Source organism: Bufo gargarizans, chromosome 3 (assembly GCF_014858855.1).
Source record: "Bufo gargarizans isolate SCDJY-AF-19 chromosome 3, ASM1485885v1, whole genome shotgun sequence".
NCBI lineage: Eukaryota > Metazoa > Chordata > Amphibia > Anura > Bufonidae > Bufo > Bufo gargarizans.
Genome location: NC_058082.1, coordinates 294,955,366 through 294,977,782, shown reverse-complemented (window position 1 = coordinate 294,977,782; position 22,417 = coordinate 294,955,366). Strand labels below are relative to the sequence as shown.

Here is a 22,417-nt window from a genome sequence, read left to right as displayed (position 1 = left end):
CAGCGCCTAAATACTAGGCCTCAAATTTATATCCCGCTAAATCTGTCGTTACCGCTGTACTGTTGTGGCTGGGCAAGTTATTTAGTGTCTGTCAAAGCACATTTTTTGTTCTGGGTTGAAATACAATTCCCAATTTAGCAATTTCATAATTTAGTGGTTTCTGCTGTATCAGAGCTATTTGAAATCTATCCCTAAAAGGGTATATAATATTCAAGGTGCACATAGGGTCATTCAGAATAACTTCACACACACGCTACTGTGCATTTCCAAGTCTAATTCTGTCAGTAAATCCATACCGGTCACCCAGCGCCTAAATACTAGGCCTCAAATTTATATCCTGCTAAATCTGTCGTTACCGCTGTACTGTTATGGCTGGGCAAGTTATTTAGTGTCCGTCAAAGCACATTTTTTGTTCTGGGTTGAAATACAAGTCCCAATTTAGCAATTTCATAATTTAGTGGTTTCTGCTATATCAGAGCTATTTGAAATCTATCCCTAAAAGGGTATATAATATTCAAGGTGCACATAGGGTCATTCAGAATAACTTCACACACACGCTACTGTGCATTTCCAAGTCTAATTCTGTCAGTAAATCCATACCGGTCACCCAGCGCCTAAATACTAGGCCTCAAATTTATATTCAGCTGAATTTGAATACAATACATTGGGCCAAATAATATTTTTGTTGTTGTGGTGAACGATAACAATGAGAAAAACATCTAGTAAGGGACGCGGACGTGGACATGGTCGTGGTGGTGTTAGTGGACCCTCTGGTGCTGGGAGAGGACGTGGCCGTTCTGCCACATCCACACGTCCTAGTGTACCAACTACCTCAGGTCCCAGTAGCCGCCAGAATTTACAGCGATATATGGTGGGGCCCAATGCCGTTCTAAGGCTGGTAAGGCCTGAGCAGGTACAGGCATTAGTCAATTGGGTGGCCGACAGTGGATCCAGCACGTTCACATTATCTCCCACCCAGTCTTCTGCAGAAAGCGCACAGATGGCGCCTGAAAACCAACCCCATCAGTCTGTCACATCACCCCCATGCATACCAGGGAAACTGTATCAGCCTCAAGTTATGCAGCAGTCTCTTATGCTGTTTGAAGACTCCGCTGGCAGGGTTTCCCAAGGGCATCCACCTAGCCCTTCCCCAGCGTTGAAAGACATAGAATGCACTGACGCACAACCACTTATGTTTCCTGATGATGAGGACATGGGAATACCACCTCAGCATGTCTCTGATGATGACGAAACACAGGTGCCAACTGCTGCGTCTTTCTGCAGTGTGCAGACTGAACAGGAGGTCAGGGATCAAGACTGGGTGGAAGACGATGCAGGGGACGATGAGGTCCTAGACCCCACATGGAATGAAGGTCGTGCCACTGACTTTCACAGTTCGGAGGAAGAGGCAGTGGTGAGACCGAGCCAACAGCGTAGCAAAAGAGGGAGCAGTGGGCAAAAGCAGAACACCCGCCGCCAAGAGACTCCGCCTGCTACTGACCACCGCCATCTGGGACCGAGCACCCCAAAGGCAGCTTCAAGGAGTTCCCTGGCATGGCACTTCTTCAAACAATGTGCTGACGTCAAGACCCGAGTGGTTTGCACGCTGTGCCATCAGAGCCTGAAGCGAGGCATTAACGTTCTGAACCTGAGCACAACCTGCATGACCAGGCACCTGCATGCAAAGCATGAACTGCAGTGGAGTAAACACCTTAAAACCAAGGAAGTCACTCAGGCTCCCCCTGCTACCTCTTCTGCTGCTGCCGCCTCGGCCTCTTCTGCTGCTGCCGCCTCGGCCTCTTCCTCCGCCTCTGGAGGAACGTTGGCACCTGCCGCCCAGCAAACAGGGGATGTACCACCAACACCACCACCACCTCCGTCACCAAGCATCTCAACCATGTCACACGGCAGCGTTCAGCTCTCCATCTCACAAACATTTGAGAGAAAGCGTAAATTCCCACCTAGCCACCCTCGATCCCTGGCCCTGAATGCCAGCATTTCTAAACTACTGGCCTATGAAATGCTGTCATTTAGGCTGGTGGACACAGACAGCTTCAAACAGCTCATGTCGCTTGCTGTCCCACAGTATGTTGTTCCCAGCCGGCACTACTTCTCCAAGAGAGCCGTGCCTTCCCTGCACAACCAAGTATCCGATAAAATCAAGTGTGCACTGCGCAACGCCATCTGTGGCAAGGTCCACCTAACCACAGATACGTGGACCAGTAAGCACGGCCAGGGACGCTATATCTCCCTAACTGCACACTGGGTAAATGTAGTGGCAGCTGGGCCCCAGGCGGAGAGCTGTTTGGAGCACGTCCTTCCGCCGCCAAGGATCACAGGGCAACATTCTTTGCCTCCTGTTGCCACCTCCTCCTACTCGACTTCCTCCTCCTCTTCTTCCACCTGCTCATCTAGTCAGCCACACACCTTCACCACCAACTTCAGCACAGTCCGGGGTAAACGTCAGCAGGCCATTCTGAAACTCATATGTTTGGGGGACAGGCCCCACACCGCACAGGAGTTGTGGCAGGGTATAGAACAACAGACCGACGAGTGGTTGCTGCCGGTGAGCCTCAAGCCCGGCGTGGTGGTGTGTGATAATGGGCGAAATCTCGTTACAGCTCTGGGACTAGCCAGTTTGACGCACATCCCTTGCTTGGCGCATGTGCTGAATTTGGTGGTGCAGAAGTTCATTCACAACTACCCCGACATGTCAGAGCTGCTGCATAAAGTGCGGGCCGTCTGTTCGCGCTTCCGGCGTTCACATCCTGCTGCTGCTCGCCTGTCTGCGCTACAGCGTAACTTCGGCCTTCCCGCTCACCGCCTCATATGCGACGTGCCCACCAGGTGGAACTCCACCTTGCACATGCTGGACAGACTGTGCGAGCAGCAGCAGGCCATAGTGGAGTTTCAGCTGCAGCACGCACGGGTCAGTCGCACTACAGAACAGCACCACTTCACCACCAATGACTGGGCCTCCATGCGAGACCTGTGTGCCCTGTTGCGCTGTTTCGAGTACTCCACCAACATGGCCAGTGGCGATGACGCCGTTATCAGCGTTACAATACCACTTCTATGTCTCCTTGAGAAAACACTTAGGGCGATGATGGAAGAGGAGGTGGCCCAGGAGGAGGAGGAGGAAGAGGGGTCATTTTTAGCACTTTCAGGCCAGTCTCTTCGAAGTGACTCAGAGGGAGGTTTTTGGCAACAGCAGAGGCCAGGTACGAGGAGGATGAGGAGGAGGTGGAGGAGGATGAGGATGAGGATGAAGCATGGTCACAGTGGGGTGGCACCCAACGCAGCTCGGGTCCATCACTGGTGCGTGGCTGGGGGGAAAGGCAGGACGATGACGATACGCCTCCCACAGAGGACAGCTTGTCCTTACCCCTGGGCAGCCTGGCACACATGAGCGACTACATGCTGCAGTGCCTGCGCAACGACAGCAGAGTTGCCCACATTTTAACGTGTGTGGACTACTGGGTTGCCACCCTGCTGGATCCACGCTACAAAGACAATGTGCTCACCTTACTTCCTGCACTGGAGCGTGATAGGAAGATGCGCGAGTACAAGCGCACGTTGGTAGACGCGCTACTGAGAGAATTCCCAAATGTCACAGGGGAACAAGTGGAAGCCCAAGGCCAAGGCAGAGGAGGAGCAAGAGGTCGCCAAGGCAGCTGTGTCACGGCCAGCTCCTCTGAGGGCAGGGTTAGCATGGCAGAGATGTGGAAAAGTTTTGTCAACACGCCACAGCTAACTGCACCACCACCTGATACGCAACGTGTTAGCAGGAGGCAACATTTCACTAACATGGTGGAACAGTACGTGTGCACACCCCTCCACGTACTGACTGATGGTTCGGCCCCATTCAACTACTGGGTCTCTAAATTGTCCACGTGGCCAGAGCTAGCCTTTTATGCCTTGGAGGTGCTGGCCTGCCCGGTGGCCAGCGTTTTCTATGAACGTGTATTCAGCACGGCAGGGGGTGTCATTACAGACAAACGCAGCCGCCTGTCTACAGCCAATGTGGACAAGCTGACGTTCATAAAAATGAACCAGGCATGGATCCCACAGGACCTGTCCGTCCCTTGTCCAGATTAGACATTAACTACCTCCCCTTAACCATATATTATTGTACTCCAGGGCACTTCCTCATTCAATCCTATTTTTATTTTCATTTTACCATTATATTGCGAGGCTACCCAAATTTGAATGAACCTCTCCTCTGTCTGGGTGCCGGGGCCTAAATATATGCCAATGGACTGTTCCAATGTTGGGTGACGTGAAGCCTGATTCTCTGCTATGACATGCAGACTAATTCTCTGCTGACATGAAGCCAGATTCTCTGTTACGGGACCTCTCTCCTCTGCCTGGGTGCTGGGCCTAAATATATGCCAATGGACTGTTGCACCGGTGGCTGACGTGAAGCCTGATTGTCTGTTACGGGACCTCTCTCCTCTGCCTGGGTGCTGGGCCTAAATATCTGACAATGGACTGTTGCATTGGTGGCTGACGTGAAGCCTGATTCTCTGCTATGATATGAAGACTGATTCTCTGCTGACATGAAGCCAGATTGTCTGTTACGGGACCTCTCTCCTCTGCCTGGGTGCTGGGCCTAAATTTATGAAAATGGACTCTTACAGTGGTGGGTGACGTGAAGCCTGATTCTCTGCTATGATATGAAGACTGATTCTCTGCTGACATGAAGCCAGATTGTCTGTTACGGGACCTTTCTCCTCTGCCTGGGTGCTTGGCCTAAATTAATGAAAATGGACTGTTGCAGTGGTGGCTGACGTGAAGCCTGATTCTCTGCTATGACATGCAGACTGATTCTCTGCTGACATGAAGACAGATTCTCTGTTACGGGACCTCTCTCCTCTGCCTGGGTGCCGGGGCCTAAATATCTGAGAATGTATTGTTCCAGTGGTGGGTGACGTGAAGCCAGATTCTCTGCTATGGGACCTCTCTCCAATTGATTTTGGTTAATTTTTATTTATTTAATTTTAATTTTAATTCATTTCCCTATCCACATTTGTTTGCAGGGGATTTACCTACATGTTGCTGCCTTTTGCAGCCCTCTAGCCCTTTCCTGGGCTGTTTTACAGCCTTTTTAGTACCGAAAAGTTTGGGTCCCCATTGACTTCAATGGGGTTCGGGACGAAGTTCGGATCGGGTTCGGATCCCGAACTCGAACATTTCCGGGAAGTTCGGCCGAACTTCTCGAACCCGAACATCCAGGTGTTCGCTCAACTCTACTGTTCAGCTCTTCTTCTCTGGTTTATGCTAACTCCAGAATCTTATGCCAGGGTTGGCTGTGATTGGTTAAGACTCCTGGCAAGTAACAGCAGTTTAACTCTATGCTCTCTGTTGTTAATTCTGCTGTTATTGAGCTTACCTTACATTAATTTACTGAATCTTAAAGGTATATTATCTCTTCTGCTTCTGTGAATACAATACATAACTGTTATATGACATCCAAAACATAAAGTCACTGCAAATAACTCTCTTTCTGTCTCTAACATATAAACATAGGAACTGTATTACATTTATTTGCAAGTCTAGCTATATAAACATGTAAGCCATATTAGCAACCTAAGACAGGTCTTAGCTGTAGAACCTTCTAATACACAGCTCAGCTGCTACAGAACCTCCTAATACACACCTCAGCTGCTACAGAACCTTCTAATACACACCTCAGCTGCTATAGAACCTCCGAATACACACCTCAGCTGCTACAGAACCTCATAATACACACCTCAGCTGCTACAGAACATCATAGTACACACCCTCAGCTGCTGTAGAACCTCCTAACACACCCCTCAGCTGATGCAGAACCTCATAATACACACCTCAGCTGCTGCAGAACCTCCTAATACACACCTCAGCTGCTACAGAACCTCCAAATGCACACCTCAGCTGCTGAAGAACCTCCTAATACACACCTCAGCTGCTGCAGAACCTCTTAATACACACCTCAGCTGCTGAAGAACCTCCTAATACATACCTCAGCTGCTGCAGAACATCCTAATACACACCTCAGCTACTGCAGAACCTCCTAATACACACCTCAGCTGCTACAGAACCTTCTAATACACACCTCAGCTGCTATAGAACCTCTGAATACCCACCTCAGGTGCTACAGAACCTCATAATACACACCTCAGCTGCTACAGAACATCATAGTACACACCCTCAGCTGCTGTTGAACCTCCTAACACACACCTCAGCTGATGCAGAACCTCATAATACACACCTCAACTGCTGCAGAACCTCCTAATACACACCTCAGCTGCTACAGAACCTCATAATGCACACCTCAGCTGCTCTAAAACCTCCTAATACACACCTCAGCTGCTACAGAACCTCATAATGCACACCTCAGCTGCTACAGAACATCATACGACACACCCTCAGCTGCTGTTGTTCTGCTGTAGGACCTCCTCACACACACCTCAGCTGATGCAGAACCTCATAATACACACCTCAGCTGCTGCAGAACCTCCTAATACACACCTCAGCTGCTGCACAACCTCCTAATACACACCTCAGCTGCTGCAGAACCTCCTAACACACATCTCAGGTATATTATCTCTTCTGCTTCTGTGAATACAATACATAACTGTTATATGACATCCAAAACATAAAGTCACTGCAAATAACTCTCTTTCTGTCTCTAACATATAAACATAGGAACTGTATTACATTTATTTGCAAGTCTAGCTATATAAACATGTAAGCCATATTAGCAACCTAAGACAGGTCTTAGCTGTAGAACCTTCTAATACACAGCTCAGCTGCTACAGAACCTCCTAATACACACCTCAGCTGCTACAGAACCTTCTAATACACACCTCAGCTGCTATAGAACCTCCGAATACACACCTCAGCTGCTACAGAACCTCATAATACACACCTCAGCTGCTACAGAACATCATAGTACACACCCTCAGCTGCTGTAGAACCTCCTAACACACCCCTCAGCTGATGCAGAACCTCATAATACACACCTCAGCTGCTGCAGAACCTCCTAATACACACCTCAGCTGCTACAGAACCTCCAAATGCACACCTCAGCTGCTGAAGAACCTCCTAATACACACCTCAGCTGCTGCAGAACCTCATCGTCATCTTCGCTAATTCTACCATAGCCAACCATAGTAAACCATGTCTAAGTGGAAATCGCAATGCAATTAATTCAAGTTATATTAATCGCATTGCGATTTCAACGTAATTTGCAAATCTGACAGTACATTCTAGTATGGAGACGTTCCCATGGTGATGGGGACGCTCCATGAGCACGGAAGTCGGCAGAAGCGGCAACGGGCACTGACTGGAGCAGCCAGGAAGCCAGGAATCCTAAGGACAGGTAAGAACTACTTTTGGGAAGTGGGAAAGAAAAAAATATAACAATAAAAAAATTAACGAATATTCGAAATAGCGAATTTATAGCACTATTTGAAATATTCGCGAATTAGCGAAGTGCCGATATTCGCAAAAAAATCGATATTCGAATATTCGCGCTCAACACTACTTACCAGTAGTGTTTCAGAGGATTTTAGGTCCCATATAGATAACCTGTGTTACTGTGTTAAATTTGGGTTGAGAGAATATGTGAGTATAGGCCCCTATTGCCTTATAGTATAGGTGGTGGCAGCTATTGTGATAGAAAATATTGGGGTGTTAGAATCTAGGAGAGTAAGTTAGCATATTTCTGTCATCTAGAATAGGTGGGTGGGAATTTCTGTGGGAACTTGATGAGCTCACTAGTATAATTCACCCCAGTGACGTGACCTATTGAATAGGGATCATCACAGATTGGTGGTAAGCAGTGGGATAGTGTTCTTGTTTTTACACTGTTAAAGACGTTAAGTGTTTGGTTTAATAAATTAATAAATTACACTTAAAGGCTGGAGTATCCTTGGGAAGGATACGACAGTTTACAAGGAAGGACTCAGTGCATACGAATTGGCAGTTAACATACATACGTGCAGAACCGACCCCCCCCCCCCCCACATCCCTTCTCTTGTTTTCTTTCCTGTCTTTTATTTGAGAAAACCGCTGCTAGGATGGCAGATGCGTATGGAAACAGGACCAAAGCTGATCTGCTGGTCCTCTGTGCGGAGAGAAGGATGGACACAACAAACCAGACCAAAGCGGAGCTGATACAAGCATTGATGGCATTTTAAATCCAGTCCCATCGTTCTGTGGAACCAGAGCAGGGACCTTCAGCCTCTGAGGAACATACACGAGATCCTATTCAGGAACTGCCTGGGCAGGATCGTACTAGTGATCAAAGCGGTATGGAATCTTCTCTTCCTCTAATTCTCCTGGCAGATTGGTGCCTGTGATCCCAATCTGAGCACCAAGAGCACCAAGCAGAGAGAAAAGATGCAAAATGCCAAGCAGAGCGAGAAGCTGCAGAACACCGAGCGGATCGAGAGTTCGCAGAACGCCAGGCAGAGCGGGCGTACCAGCTAAGGTTGACATAAATGCAGCTACAAAATGCTTCATCGTCACCCCAGTGTGAGTCCACGGACACTGTATCCCTTAATCCTCGTCTAGATCGCTTCCCGGTCATGGAGAAAGACAGTGATCTGGATGTTTTCCTCAAAAGTTTTGAAAAGGTCTGCAGGCAATTCCAGCTACCCCCTGCAGAATGGGCTAAGTACCTGACTCCAGGACTAAGAGGCAAAGCACTGGAGGTGTTTGCAGCATTGCCCACAACTATGGATCAAGATTATGAGGCTATTAAAAAGGCCTTAATCCAACGGTTTAACCTCACCCCGGAGGTATACCGAAAACAGTGCTGCATTTTCATGCAGCAATCACTTCCACTATATGGGGATGAGTGATCACTACAGCAATCACTTGTCTCCATACAGATTCATTGTTTGTGGGCAGCAGGTCCCTGTTTACACAGAACAAGCTGCTGACCTGAACTCATGATTTTAGTGTCTGCATCACCTTAACCCAATGAACAAGCACCATGAAACAAGTCAATTATTGGGGACAAGCATTCCTAGGAACACTCCTTCCCGATAACTCCCTGCCTATGATCTGATGATACAGATCAGTGCTAAGTGACCACATAAATGCTTTACAGTAAAAAATAATAATGTGCCAAACTGTGTCCAGACTAATACCAATAGTTCATTACTTGCCTACATAAATACATTTACTGAGCCTCCTGGTGCCTTATACGCTGTAAAACATGTAGCAATTTGTCTTGATGGCTTCTTAATTTTAGAACAAAATTGGAATGGAATAACGTTTACATAAATCAATAGTACAAGCAGTGATTAAAATGTTTATAATAAGTTCTATTACAGAAAATTGTTTCTTCTTTCTCCACTTATCAGACTCCTCTCATTCTCCCCGGTACCTCCAGCACTAATCACTCACTCTGAATTCACTGATAAAATCCATCTTCAGCTCACCAAGGGATCAGGTAACAGCTGCTATTGGAAAGAGTTTTTTTTTTTTCCCTGTAGACTTATACTGTGGAGGAGATTTCTGCATGTAAATTCAGCGGTCTCCTCAGCTAATGAGCAGGTAATTGCAGGGAAGGAACGCTTCCCTCACGACAATCGCCTGCAAGATCTGCAGGTGTAATATTAGCTTTAGGGTCCATTCACGCGTCAGTGGAATGGGTCCAGATCCGTTCTGCAACATTGCGGATCGAATCCGGACCCATTCATTCTCTATGGGACTGGAAGAGATCCGGACAGCACACAGTGTGCTGTCCGCATCCGCATTTCTGGAGCGTGGCCCCGATCTTCCAGTCCATGGCTCCCGAAAAAATTAAAACATGTTCTATTCTTGTCCGCAATTGCGGACAAGAATAGGCAGTACTATGGGGGTGCCGGTGTAACGTTATATTTCCCTACCTCGTGAGATTTCCCTGACCTCGTCACTTCCGGTCGCACCGGACATGACGTGAGGAGGTGTGCCGCGCCACGCAGGCGCACAACGACGGGGTAGAGAAATTTCACAGCAGAGTGCGCATGCGCCGTGAGCCTCACCAGCGGTTAGGGTAGGGAAAAATTACGGGCCAGTGCGCAGGCGCGGTGATCAGATGGATGTTCTCAGCTGGACACCGGCCGACACTGCACATCCAATCACCGCAACTAATTTCCATCCCTTTTCTTTGCTGAATATGCACTCTAACCCAGTGTTTCCCAACCAGTGTGCCTCCAGCTGTTACAAAACTACAACTCCCAGCATGCCCGCACAGCCAAATGCTGTCCGGGCATGCTGGGAGTTGTAGTTTTGCAACAGCTGAGGCACACTGGTTGGGAAACACTGCTCTAACCTATATGTGAAAATATTGTAAAAGCTTTTTAGGCTTCTTTCACACGGGCGTCGCGTGTGAGGGCCGGATAGGATGCGGGTGCATCGCGGGAAAATGAATGATTTTTCAGTGCGAGTGCAAAGCGTTTTAATGCGTTTTGCACGTGCGTGAGAAAAATCTGCATGTTTGGTTCTTCACAGAAGTTCGGGTTTGGGATCGGTATTGTGTAGATTTTATTATTTTCCCTTATAACATGGTTATAAGGGAAAATAATAGCATTCTTAATACAGAATGCTAAGTAAAGTAGGGATGGAGGGGTTAAAAAAATAAAAATAAAAAATTAAACTCACCTCATCCACTTGTTCGTTCAGCCCGGCTCGTCTTCTTTCTTCTTCTTTGATGACCTAGGAGGAAAAAGTACCTTTGGTGACGTCACTGCGCTCATTACACGGTCCATCACCATGGTTATGGACCTTGTGATTGACCATGTGATAAGCGCAGTGACGTCACCAAAGGTCCTTTTCTCCCAGGTCCTCAAAGAAGAATAAGAGAAGACAAGCCGGGCTGCGCGAACAAGTGGATGAGGTGAGTTACATTTTTATTTTATTTTTTAACCCCTCCATCCCTAATTTACTCAGCATTCTGTATTAAGAATGCTATTATTTTCCCTTATAACCATGTTATAAGGGAAAATAATAAAATCTACACAACACCTAACCCAAACCCGAACTTCTGTGAAGAACTAAACATGCATATTTTTCTCACGCACGTGCAAAACTCATTAAAACGCTTTGCACTCGCACGGAAAAATCGTGCATTTTCTCGCGATGCACCCGTATCCTATCCGGCCCTCACACGCGACGCCCGTGTAAAAGAGGTACTGAATGGCTGGTACGATTGTCCAGTGATATAGTCTTTATGGACTGACACATTTAAATTTAAAGATTAAATTTGGAGACTTCACAGCTGTCCTAATCTGGGAATACCAGCATGGTGTTAAGACATCAAAATCCCATATAATGGTTAATGTATCCTCTCTCATATATTGATAGCAGTTAGACTCTTGCAATTAGAAAAACAATGCTGCTGTCAATGGATGAACTGCAAAATATATGAACTTTGTAGTTTTTATGACAATATCTGTGGCTATAAAATCCCATTATTTAGAAAAGTTGAAACCTATTTTATGTTTCTTTGTTGTATTTTTTTTGTGGGGAAAGAAACTCCCGCTGTCACAATGGGGCATATTGACTTTTGAATATACTACAGAATTCAGGTGCAATTTGCTCCAAAAGCTAGCATATATGCTTTGCACCACAGTTTTTTTTACACATTTGCTGCCTGGTGGTGGCTTACTGGAAAAGAGATATGGCTTGTTCACCCCCCAGAGGCCTTTTAAGTAGACCCCCAGCGTGGACGGACTGCAGAGGGAATCATACATATCATATTCTGCTGCTGGGTTCCAGCTCCTTCTCACCCCGCCTGGTTTAACATGGTTCATGTGGCTGCTGCAGCCAATGACTGGCTGTGGCGGTGACATATACCCAATGTGTAATGTCGCTGGGTCACATGACGCATGGGGGACATGTCATTGCTGCGGGCATTCATTGGCTATCCAAGTCAAACTGGATGCTGATATGGGGAGAGCCAAGATCAGGGAAGTCAAGGAACTGGAACCCAATGGCAGGAATCAGGTAAGTATCATTCCTTCCACAGGTCAGCCCATGCTGGGGGGGTCTGCCTAAAAGCCTCCGGGGTAAAGAACCCCTTTAAAACCCAAAATTGAGTGCATTTTAATCATACATTAGGCCAACAAATAGGTGGACTAGATAGACTAAAAAACTAGAATCAACCATTGTGACAAAGGTAGCATATGTGTCTGTCTAAGTTTACAATATCCTACAATTAGACAGTATTAGTGAATCCACCACAATGTGTTTTCTGATTTGATATGATCTATGCCTACTTGTTACATGTATGTGTTTCAACCAGTCTGATTTGACTTGTGTATGTTTTCAACCCGTCATTCATGATTTTGCTCTTGTGTATTTTTTACTTTACCATTAAAAATTATATAAAAAAAATAAGTCTATGGAAAGAGGAGGGGGAGGAGGGAACTTCTGCAGAGAGAGATGCTGTCACGGCTGAGGATGGGGAAAACCCTCAGCCGTGCGGTATCAGAAGATGGACGGTCAGAGCATGGCCAGGACAGGAATCAGGGAGCAGATCACCTCCTAACAATCCCTAATTCTGACCCTGTTTCCTAGCCTGTATGAGCCGACCCTGATGGTAGGAGGGCTCATACTCCGGAACCTGATAATCCTGCTAGCCCTAAGTGAGACTAGTACCACACCTACCTGCCACAGACACACAACCTGGAACCCATGTACAAGTGCTGCTGTCCACAACAACACAAAGGACACAGCACACACCAGACATCACACGGGAACCCAGGAAACCATATGCTGCAATAATAAGGAGACCAAACAATTTTCAAAACACCATAAGTGAACTTATGACCACAAGGGTGGCCCCCACTGGCAGATGGTATAACAGGAGGATGTCTCCAGCAACCATGGCTGAAGAACCCCTCAGCTAACTGAAAACAGCAGAGGCTTTATAGCCCAAAGTAGCCACACCCACACTCAGACACACCAGGTGATCACACACACAGAAGGGAGTTAACCCTTCCAACACAAGGCAAGGGAAGACGGCCACTTAAAGGGGAAGTACACACATAAACACACACTTCACCTGTTGCCGCGGGCAACAGCATGCGTGGCAACCATGTTCTGGGGATCAGCCATAGGGCTGAGACACTGCCACCACATGCACACAACACCACACGTTGCCACGGGCAACCAAGTGAAGGAAAGTGTCACAAAACACACCATAGGCCGTGACAGATGCATATCTAACATGGCAAGTGGGTTGCTCTAAATACATTATGCTATGCAGTTTTCTCCATTTTAGTTTTGCCTCTAAACTACTGACAAATCTCCCTTAATTTTGTACAGTTTTGGGCACCAAATTAGAGCTAGATAGTAGGCGTGTAACAAAAACAAGGAAGGAAATGGGTAGATTACAAGATTCGTAACTCTTAGTTTGGAAAATGGATGATTTTGATGTGATTTTTTCATCATTACCTGTGTTCACATCTGGGCACCTCAGCGGTACGCGACAGAGCCCATTACAAGTCATTCAGGACTGTCGAGCACCATTGGTATCTGTCACATGGAACTACATTGTGGTTTCCACCTCTTACAGAAACCGTGAAGCAGATATGAATAGATCTTTGGATTGTGGAAGGATTTATTAGAATTTCCAATTTTCCATATTCATAAAGCTGAAATCTTTTTTTCTCTAAAAGGAGAACAGTTGCAGTTACCTCGTAGGTGTAGTTTTGCCTTCTGTTGGATAGACATATATCTATTTTCACTCAGAACCTAGGACCTAGGTGGTTATTGTTTTTTTTCATTGCTTTTTGTGAATCAGTGTGGACACTAGTGGCCAAAAAAACACCTTAAACAATGACCAAACAGGGTGCGTAAGAACATTAGCCTTGGTTTTGAAGTACAGACATTATTTCAGCTACACAATGACTAACATGCGTTTGTGGTTGTAGCATGGGTGTTCAGAGTTATGCTTGGGCAGGAAGTCAGGTAACAATGAGAACGCGACCAACAGATGCAAAGTAAAAGAAGAGGACGGGAAGGAGAGAAGGGTGTGCGGCAGAGACGAAAAAAGCAAACAAGCAAAAAGCAATTTAAAAAAGGTAAAATGACAGAGGACATTTAATACTAGTGACAGGAATAACTGTGGATGAAGGCCAATCTGTGAAAAGGATAAAGAAGGAAAAAAGCAGAAGAGTACGTACATGGAAGACATATAATTGGTGCAATGGTGATCACATCCTAACTGGAACTACTTAGTGTTCTTCTCACAGGTAAAAATTGTCAAGTTTACTAGTTCTGCGTTCACAGTGTCCATCAGCCATTTCCAATGAGCTGTGTTGTGTGTCTACATTACTATGCCCCACTCAACTGTTCTGTAATCTTATTGATATTCTCTTTTACATTTTATTCAGTCGGGAGAAGATTTGTATATATACATTTTTTTATTGTTGTTTAGGCTGTCCCGTGTTTGGCCTAAATTTCACAATGACCACAGTAGAGATTGTGGGATAGTAAGCCCTGCTTTATCAGCACTGACCATGACCTTAGGTGTGTCATATGAATGCAAAGTATGTTTCTTTTTAAACCACATTTTGTGTTCACTGCTTATTAGAAAACTTAGCAGGAATGTTTTCAGACTACATATGCTATACATTGATTGTGAACTATTCACTATGTGAAATGGCAGCTTCCGCTGATCTGTTTCACAAGATGGCTGAGCTAGGGAGGATGTTGCAAGATATACAGACCTACTATTTGCAGATAATTTTATATATATATATTTGTATGCCATTATCTGCAAATATATATATATATATATATATATATATATACATAAAGAAAAAATAACAGCAGCACTCTTTAGGTATGCCAGGTGCAAATCCCACAACGGTTCCTGGAGATGGAACGATGAATTAAAGCAGAAAAATGAAGGCAGCACTCCGGTCTTCAAGTGAAAAGGTGGATTTTTTATTACACCCAACAACAATGCAGCATTTCAGCTCTCTCAATGGAGCCTTTGTCAAGCTAGTGAACATAGTGCTTCCAACATATTTCAATAAAGCTAATTACATACAGTACAGACCAAAAGTTTGGACACACCTTCTCATTTAAAGAGTTTTCTTTATTTTCATGACTATGAAAATTGTAGATTCACACCGAAGGCATCAAAACTATGAATTAACACATGTGGAATTATATACATAACAAAAAAGTGTGAAACAACTGAAAATATGTCATATTCTAGGTTCTTCAAAGTAGCCACCTTTTGCTTTGATTACTGCTTTGCACACTCTTGGCATTCTCTTGATGAGCTTCAAGAGGTAGTCACCTGAAATGGTTTTCACTTCACAGGTGTGCCCTGTCAGGTTTAATAAGTGGGATTTCTTGCCTTTTAAATGGGGTTGGGACCATCAGTTGCATTGTGGAGAAGTCAGGTGGATACACAGCTGATAGTCCTACTGAATAGACAGTTAGAATTTGTATTATGGCAAGAAAAAAGCAGCTAAGTAAAGAAAAACGAGTGGCCATCATTACTTTAAGAAATGAAGGTCAGTCAGTCCGAAAAATTGGGAAAACTTTAAAAGTGTCCCCAAGTGCAGTCACAAAAAACATCAAGTGCTACAAAGAAACTGCCTCACATGTGGATCGCCCCAGGAAAGGAAGGCCAAGAGTCACCTCTGCTGCGGAGGATAAGTTCATCCGAGTCACCAGCCTCAGAAATCGCAGGTTAACAGCAGCTCAGATTAGAGACCAGGTCAATGCCACACAGAGTTCTAGCAGCAGACACATCTCTAGAACAACTGTTAAGAGGATACTGTGTGAATCAGGCCTTCATGGTAGAATATCTGCTAGGAAACCACTGCTAAGGACAGGCAACAAGCGGAAGAGACTTGTTTGGGCTAAAGAACACAAGGAATGGACATTAGACCAGTGGAAATCTGTGCTTTGGTCTGATGAGTCCAAATTTGAGATCTTTGGTTCCAACCACCGTGTCTTTGTGCGACGCAGAAAAGGTGAACGGATGGACTCTACATGCCTGGTTCCCACCGTGAAGCATGGAGGAGGAGGTGTAATGGTGTGGGGGTGCTTTGCTGGTGACACTGTTGGGGATTTATTCAAAATTGAAGACATACTGAACCAGCATGGCTACCACAGCATCTTGCAGCGGCATGCTATTCCATCCGGTTTGCGTTTAGTTGGACCATCATTTATTTTTCAACAGGACAATGACCCCAAACACACCTCCAGGCTGTGTAAGGGCTATTTGACCATGAAGGAGAGTGATGGGGTGCTGCGCCAGATGACCTTGCCTCCACAGTCACCAGACCTGAACCCAATCGAGATGGTTAGGGGTGGGCTGGACCGCAGAGTGAAGGCAAAAGGGCCAACAAGTGCTAAGCATCTCTGGGAACTCCTTCAAGACTGTTGGAAGATCATTTCAGGTGACTACCTCTTGAAGCTCATCAAGAGAATGCCAAGAGTGTGCAAAGCAGTAATCAAAGCAAAAGGTGGCTACTTTGAAGAACCTAGAATATGACATATTTTCAGTTGTTTCACACTTTTTTGTTATGTATATAATTCCACATGTGTTAATTCATAGTTTTGATGCCTTCAGTGTGAATCTACAATTTTCATAGTCATGAAAATAAAGAAAACTCTTTGAATGAGAAGGTGTGTCCAAACTTTTGGTCTGTACTGTAAGTGTTCAATAATTGATCATAAATAAATAAACATGATAACATTGTGAAAAACATGATCATAAATGTTATTTGAGTTCAATAAATACATATAGAATCCAGTGTTGCGATACAGTGATTGTGGGTATAATGAACAATTCCATCATTTGCATGATTATGTGCAAAATTAAAACTCAGCGTCCTATGTTGAACAGTGCGCAAGTGCCGGCATGCGTTCCCCTAACATGAGAGTTCAGCATGTCCCGCGCATGCGCACTGCCCCAAGTGTCAACTCAGGTGCATGTGAACCCCTTCACATGCACCTTTGTTGACACTTGGGGCAGTGCCCTGTTATAGACATCCTCTGGTTCATGGCACATGGGTTTAGTTTATTTTCCTTTTAACTCCACGTAACACTCATCGCCATGGCTAATAGACATCACTACGATAGCCTGCTCCGTTGGTCATGCGCTGTTTCAACTTACCACACAGATGCGACATGCTAGGTGTGGGCAAATAACCTTTATGCAGTGCGCATGCGCAGGATATGCTGAACTCTCACGTTAGCGGGACACATGCCGGCACATGGAAGGAATCATATTGGGGGTTTGTCTTCGTTTTAATTATTTCACATTACTAGCACAGGTGCACTTATTGCCTAATCATGCTTTGTTAGGATGCAATTATGAATTTTGCACGTAATCATGGATATGATGGAATTGTTCATTATAACCACAATCAATGTATCGCAACACTGGATTATATATGTATTTATTGAACTCAAATAACATTTATGATCATGGTTTTCACAATGTAATCATGTTTATTTATTTATGATCAATTATTGAACACATATGTAATTAGCTTTATTGAAATATGTTGGGAGCACTATGTTCACTAGCTTGACAAAGGCTCCATTGAGAGAGCTGAAATGCTGCATTGTTGTTGGGTGTAATAAAAAATCCACCTTTTCACTTGAAGACTGGAGTGCTGCCTTCATTTTTCTGCATATATATATATTGGTGTTATGGCTAACATAATATTTTTCTGTAGGTTACATGGCACTTAAATTATTCTAAACTGTAGTAACTTGCCTCCATGCTGACAAGTGTTTATTAGAAGGTATCATTCCTGACACTCACCACAGACACTAGATAGCGGCCAGCTGACAGTCGATTGGCTATAACTTTAATAAGTATGCATTTTATTTTTTAGCTATTTTGTATTTCAGTATGGGGGGGGGGGGGGGGTAGGTAGGTGACTGTCAGGGGAACCTAGCATTACTTACCTGTTCGCTAAATAAAAGAGTTAGCCTGTTGTATTCTGGTTAGCTCCAATTGAAGACATTAAGGGACTGTCACTGTCTATAGCTATAACATCATTGTTAGATCCCATTGAAATCAAAACATCACTAATGTCTATGGCTGACTTTTAAAAAGTTATATACTAATATTGTCAACAAATATATCTGTAAAAGCTTCATCAAATTGTATTCTTCAGAATGTCCCTATATTTCTTGTAAATAACCACAGTCGTGTGCATGAAACCAATTTAACCCTTAGGATACCTGAGTTTTTAGTTTTTTTTTTAGTTTTTGCGATTTCATTTTTCTTTCCTATCTTCCTTGAGCCATAGCTCTTTTATATTTCTGTTCACATAGCTGTATGAGGGCTTATTTTTTCTGGGACAAGTTGTAATTTCTAATGCCACCATTTATTATGGCATACAATGTAGTGGGAAGCAGTAAAACAAAATTCCAACGCAATTCCTTCACCATTTTACGGGTTTTGTTCCCATGGCGTTCTGTTTGTGGCAAAACTGACCCATGCCTAGCATGTCACTGACCCATGCCCTTCATTCTCTTCTCTGGGTCAGTACGATTAAAATGATACCCCATAAGTATAGTTTTTTTTATGTCTAAATAGTGCAAAAATAAATTTCAACTTTGAAACAAAAAAGAATTCTGACTCCCATACATTTTTTAAACTTATATCTACTAAGCTGTGTGGGGGCTTGTTTTTTGTGGGATGATCTGCAATTTTTTTCTGATATCATTTTGGAGTGTGTGTGACTTTTTGATCACATTTTATTACATTTGTTTGGGTAAGAGAAGCAATGAAAAAATGGCAAATTTGCCATTTTGACCCTTTTCTCCATTACGTGATTTGCCATATTGGAAAAATATTTATATATAATATATTTTAATAGTACGGGTGTTTTCATTTGTGGTGATACCCATGATATTTATATTTTTTGCTATTTATGTATTTATTTTTTATGTATTTTTTAATTTTTATATATTCTTTTACATTTTTTTTTTTACTTTTTTTGTAATGATTTTGAAGCTCGTATTTTTAAAATCCATTTATTACTGACAATTGCTCATTTCTTATGCTGGTCTGCCACCTGCGGGCCAAAATAAGAATGGCAGCTTTGATACCCTCAGCCTCTTCAGCAAGGCTTAGTATATTGAAATTAATTACCGCCATCCTCACTGGCCACAGAGGATGCTGGTAAGAAGCCCGTGAGCGCAAGCTTGATCACGGCATCTAAAGGCTTTAATTACCATAATCGCCATTATTGCCGGTTGCGGTAATTAGCTTCGGGCAGCACGTGCGAGCGGGTGCCATGTTCGCCTATCTCTCCAGCGCGGCACATGTACAGCCCTGTTAGCAAAAGGGTTAGGCCCCTTTCACACGGGCGAGTTTTCCGTGCGGGTGCGATGCGTGCGGTGAACGTATTGCACCCGCACTGAATCCTGACCCATTCATTTCTATGGGGCTGTGCACACGAGCGGTGATTTTCATACATCACTTGTGCGTTGAGTGAAAATCGCAGCATGCTCTATATTGTGCGATTTTCACGCGACGCAGGCCCCATAGAAGTGAATGGGGTGCGTGAAAATCGCATAGCATCCGCAAGCAAGTGCGGATGCGGTGCGATTTTCACACATGGTTGCTAGGTGACAGTCTATTCACTGTATTATTTTCCCTTATAACATGGTTATAAGGAAAAATAATAGTATTCTGAATATAGAATGCATAGTATAATAGGGCTGGAGGGGGTAAAAAAATATAAAAAAAAGTTAACTCACCTTATCCTCTTGATCGCGTACTTCCCGGTCTCTTTACTTCTTGAATGAGCTGTGGGCTAAAGGACCTGTGGTGACATCAGATCACATGCTCCATCACCACGGTGATGGACCATGTGATTGGAGCATGTGATCTGACATCACCACAGGTCCTTTAGCCCACAGCTAGTAAAGCAGAGACCGGGAACTACGTGATCAAGAGGATAAGGTGAGTTAACTTTTTTTTATTTTCTTTTAACCCCTCCAGCCCTATTGTACTATGCATTCTGTATTCAGAATGCTATTATTTTCCCTTATAACCATGTTATAAGGGAAAATAATACAATCTTCAGAACATCAATCCCAAGCCCAAACTTCTGTGAAGAAGTTCGGGTTTGGGTACCAAACATGTGCGATTTTTCTCACGCGAGTGAAAAACGCATTACAATGTTTTGCACTTGCGCAGAAAAATCATGCATTTTCCTGCAACGCACCCGCCTCTTATCAGGGCAAAAAAACTGACGCCCGTGTGAAAGAGGCCTTAGGGTGAACATACAAAGTAAGGGCTCTTTCACACCTGCGTTCTTGTCTTCCGGCATAGAGTTCCGTCGTCAGGGCTCTATGCCGGAAGAATCCTGATCAGGATTATCCCCATGCATTCTGAATGGAGTGAAATCCGTTCAGGATGCATCAGGATGTCTTCAGTTCCGGAACGGAACTTTTTTGGCCGGAGAAAATACAGCAGCATGCTGTGCTTTTTGCTCCGGCCAAAAATCCTGAAGACTTGCAGCAAGGCCGGATCCGGAATGAATGCCCATTGAAAGGCATTGATCCGGATCCGGCCTTAAGCTAAACGTCGTTTCGGCGCATTGCCGGATCCGACGTTTAGCTTTTTTAGAGTGGTTATCATGGCTGCCTGGACTAAAGTCCTGGCAGCCATGGTAAAGTGTAGCGGGGAGCGGGGGAGCAGCATACTTACCGTCCGTGCGGCTCCCGGGGCGCTCCAGAGTGACGTCAGGGCGCCCCACGCGCATGGATGACGTGATCGCATGGCACGTCATCCATGCGCATGGGGCGCTCTGACATCATTCTGGAGCGCCCCGGGAGCCGCGCCTACTGTAAGTATACCGCTCCCCGCTCCTACTATGGCAACCAGGACTTTAATAGCGTCCTGGCTGCCATAGTAACACTGAAAGCATCTTCAAATGCTTTCAGTACACTTGCGTTTTTCCGGATCCGGCGTGCAATTCCGGCAAGTGGAGTACACGCCGGATCTGGACAACGCAAGTGTGAAAGAGGCCTAAAATGATATGCTTCACTTCACAGGCCAAGTAAATACTGTGTATGGCTGTAAATTTGGTTGGGCCAGCTGGACAATATTGGGCCATCCAGCTTCATTCAGATGATTTTAGATTGCAGATTACTTATTTACCCAGATAACCAATCAATACGGTTGATTAGTGGTCATTCTCCGACCATGTGTGGTATCCTGTCTAATAAAAATGCTTAATATCTTGAATCTCAAAAGACCAGAAGCAGAAGACCTAACCATGGAGAAGCAATTATAAACCCTAAAAAGAGGTAGTAGCTTATTTTATGACAGAATGGTTAATTATCCTGAAGATAGAATAATTAAAATATATATAAAATAATGAATAACTATATAATAAGAGGTGGCAATAAAAATAATGGTATTAAAGGAGTACCCCGCATTCTAGCAAATGTATGAAAATATTAAGATACAGTATTTATCATTATGCTCAATATCAACCCTATTTCTTCTTCATGAGATATAAACATACAATGTGCGCACAGGGGGGTAGCTAGAAATGACTGGGCCCCATAGCAAAAATCAGCTCCCAGTGCCTCTCACCAGCCCCCATTGCCTCTCCATCAGCCCCCAGTGCCTCTCCATCAGCCCCCAGTGCCTCTCCATCAGCCCCAGTACCCTCTCCATCAGCCCCCAGTGCGCCCTACCCAGTATTAAAATCATTGGTGGGCAGTGCACCCTCCTCCCCCTTGGTATTAAAATCATCGGTGGGCAGTGCACCCTCCCCCCCTTGGTATTAAAATCATTGGTGGGCAGTGCACCCTCCCCCCCTCGGTATTAAAATCATTGGTGGGCAGTCAGTGTGCCCTCCCCCGGTATTAAAATCATTGGCGTGCCCTCCCCCCCTCCCCTGTATTAAAGTCATTGGTAGGCAGTGCGGACCCCCCCATCATTGGTGGCAGCAGCAGTTCCGATCGGAGTCCGAGCAGTGTAATGCTGGGGCTCCGATCGGTTACCATGGCAGCCAGGACGCTACTGAAGTCCTGTCTGCCATGGCCAGTTACTCTGCAGCATACTTACATGCGCTGTCGCTGCCTGGCGCTCCTTCTTCTTGTAACTCGTCACAGATCTGTGCGGCGCATTGCTTATGGCCATGGCAGACAGGACTTCAGTAGCGTCCTGGCTGCCATGGTAACCGATCGGAGCCCCAGCATTACACTGCTGGGACTCCGATCGGAACTGCCGCTGCCACCAATGAGGGGGGGGGGGTAAGGCTTTACTGTGGCTCTCCTGGCTTGAAGGGGCCCCGTGGGCCCCCTTGACTTAGGGGCCCAGAGGTAGCAGTCGCTACCGGGCCCAGGAGCCTGGTGGGCCCAAAGACCCTTGTGCCACATGAGAAGACACCAGTATTACAGAAAGTGCATGCTGGTCAAGTTA

The 22,417-nt window shown here is 45.1% G+C and overlaps 1 protein-coding gene across 2 annotated transcripts in view; it reads left to right on the top strand.

Annotated features, from left to right (window-relative positions):
* The first annotated feature begins 13,812 nt into the window (after nucleotides 1–13,812).
* LCK (LCK proto-oncogene, Src family tyrosine kinase) overlaps nucleotides 13,813–22,417 on the top strand; it is a 79,230-nt gene continuing 70,625 nt past the window's right edge. Inside the window, exon 1 of one of the 2 annotated variants that reach the window (XM_044286502.1) lies at nucleotides 13,813–14,234. The gene's annotated coding sequence lies outside the window, so the exon portion shown is untranslated. The remainder of the gene's footprint in view (nucleotides 14,235–22,417) is intronic. The other variant, XM_044286501.1, reaches the window with a different exon arrangement.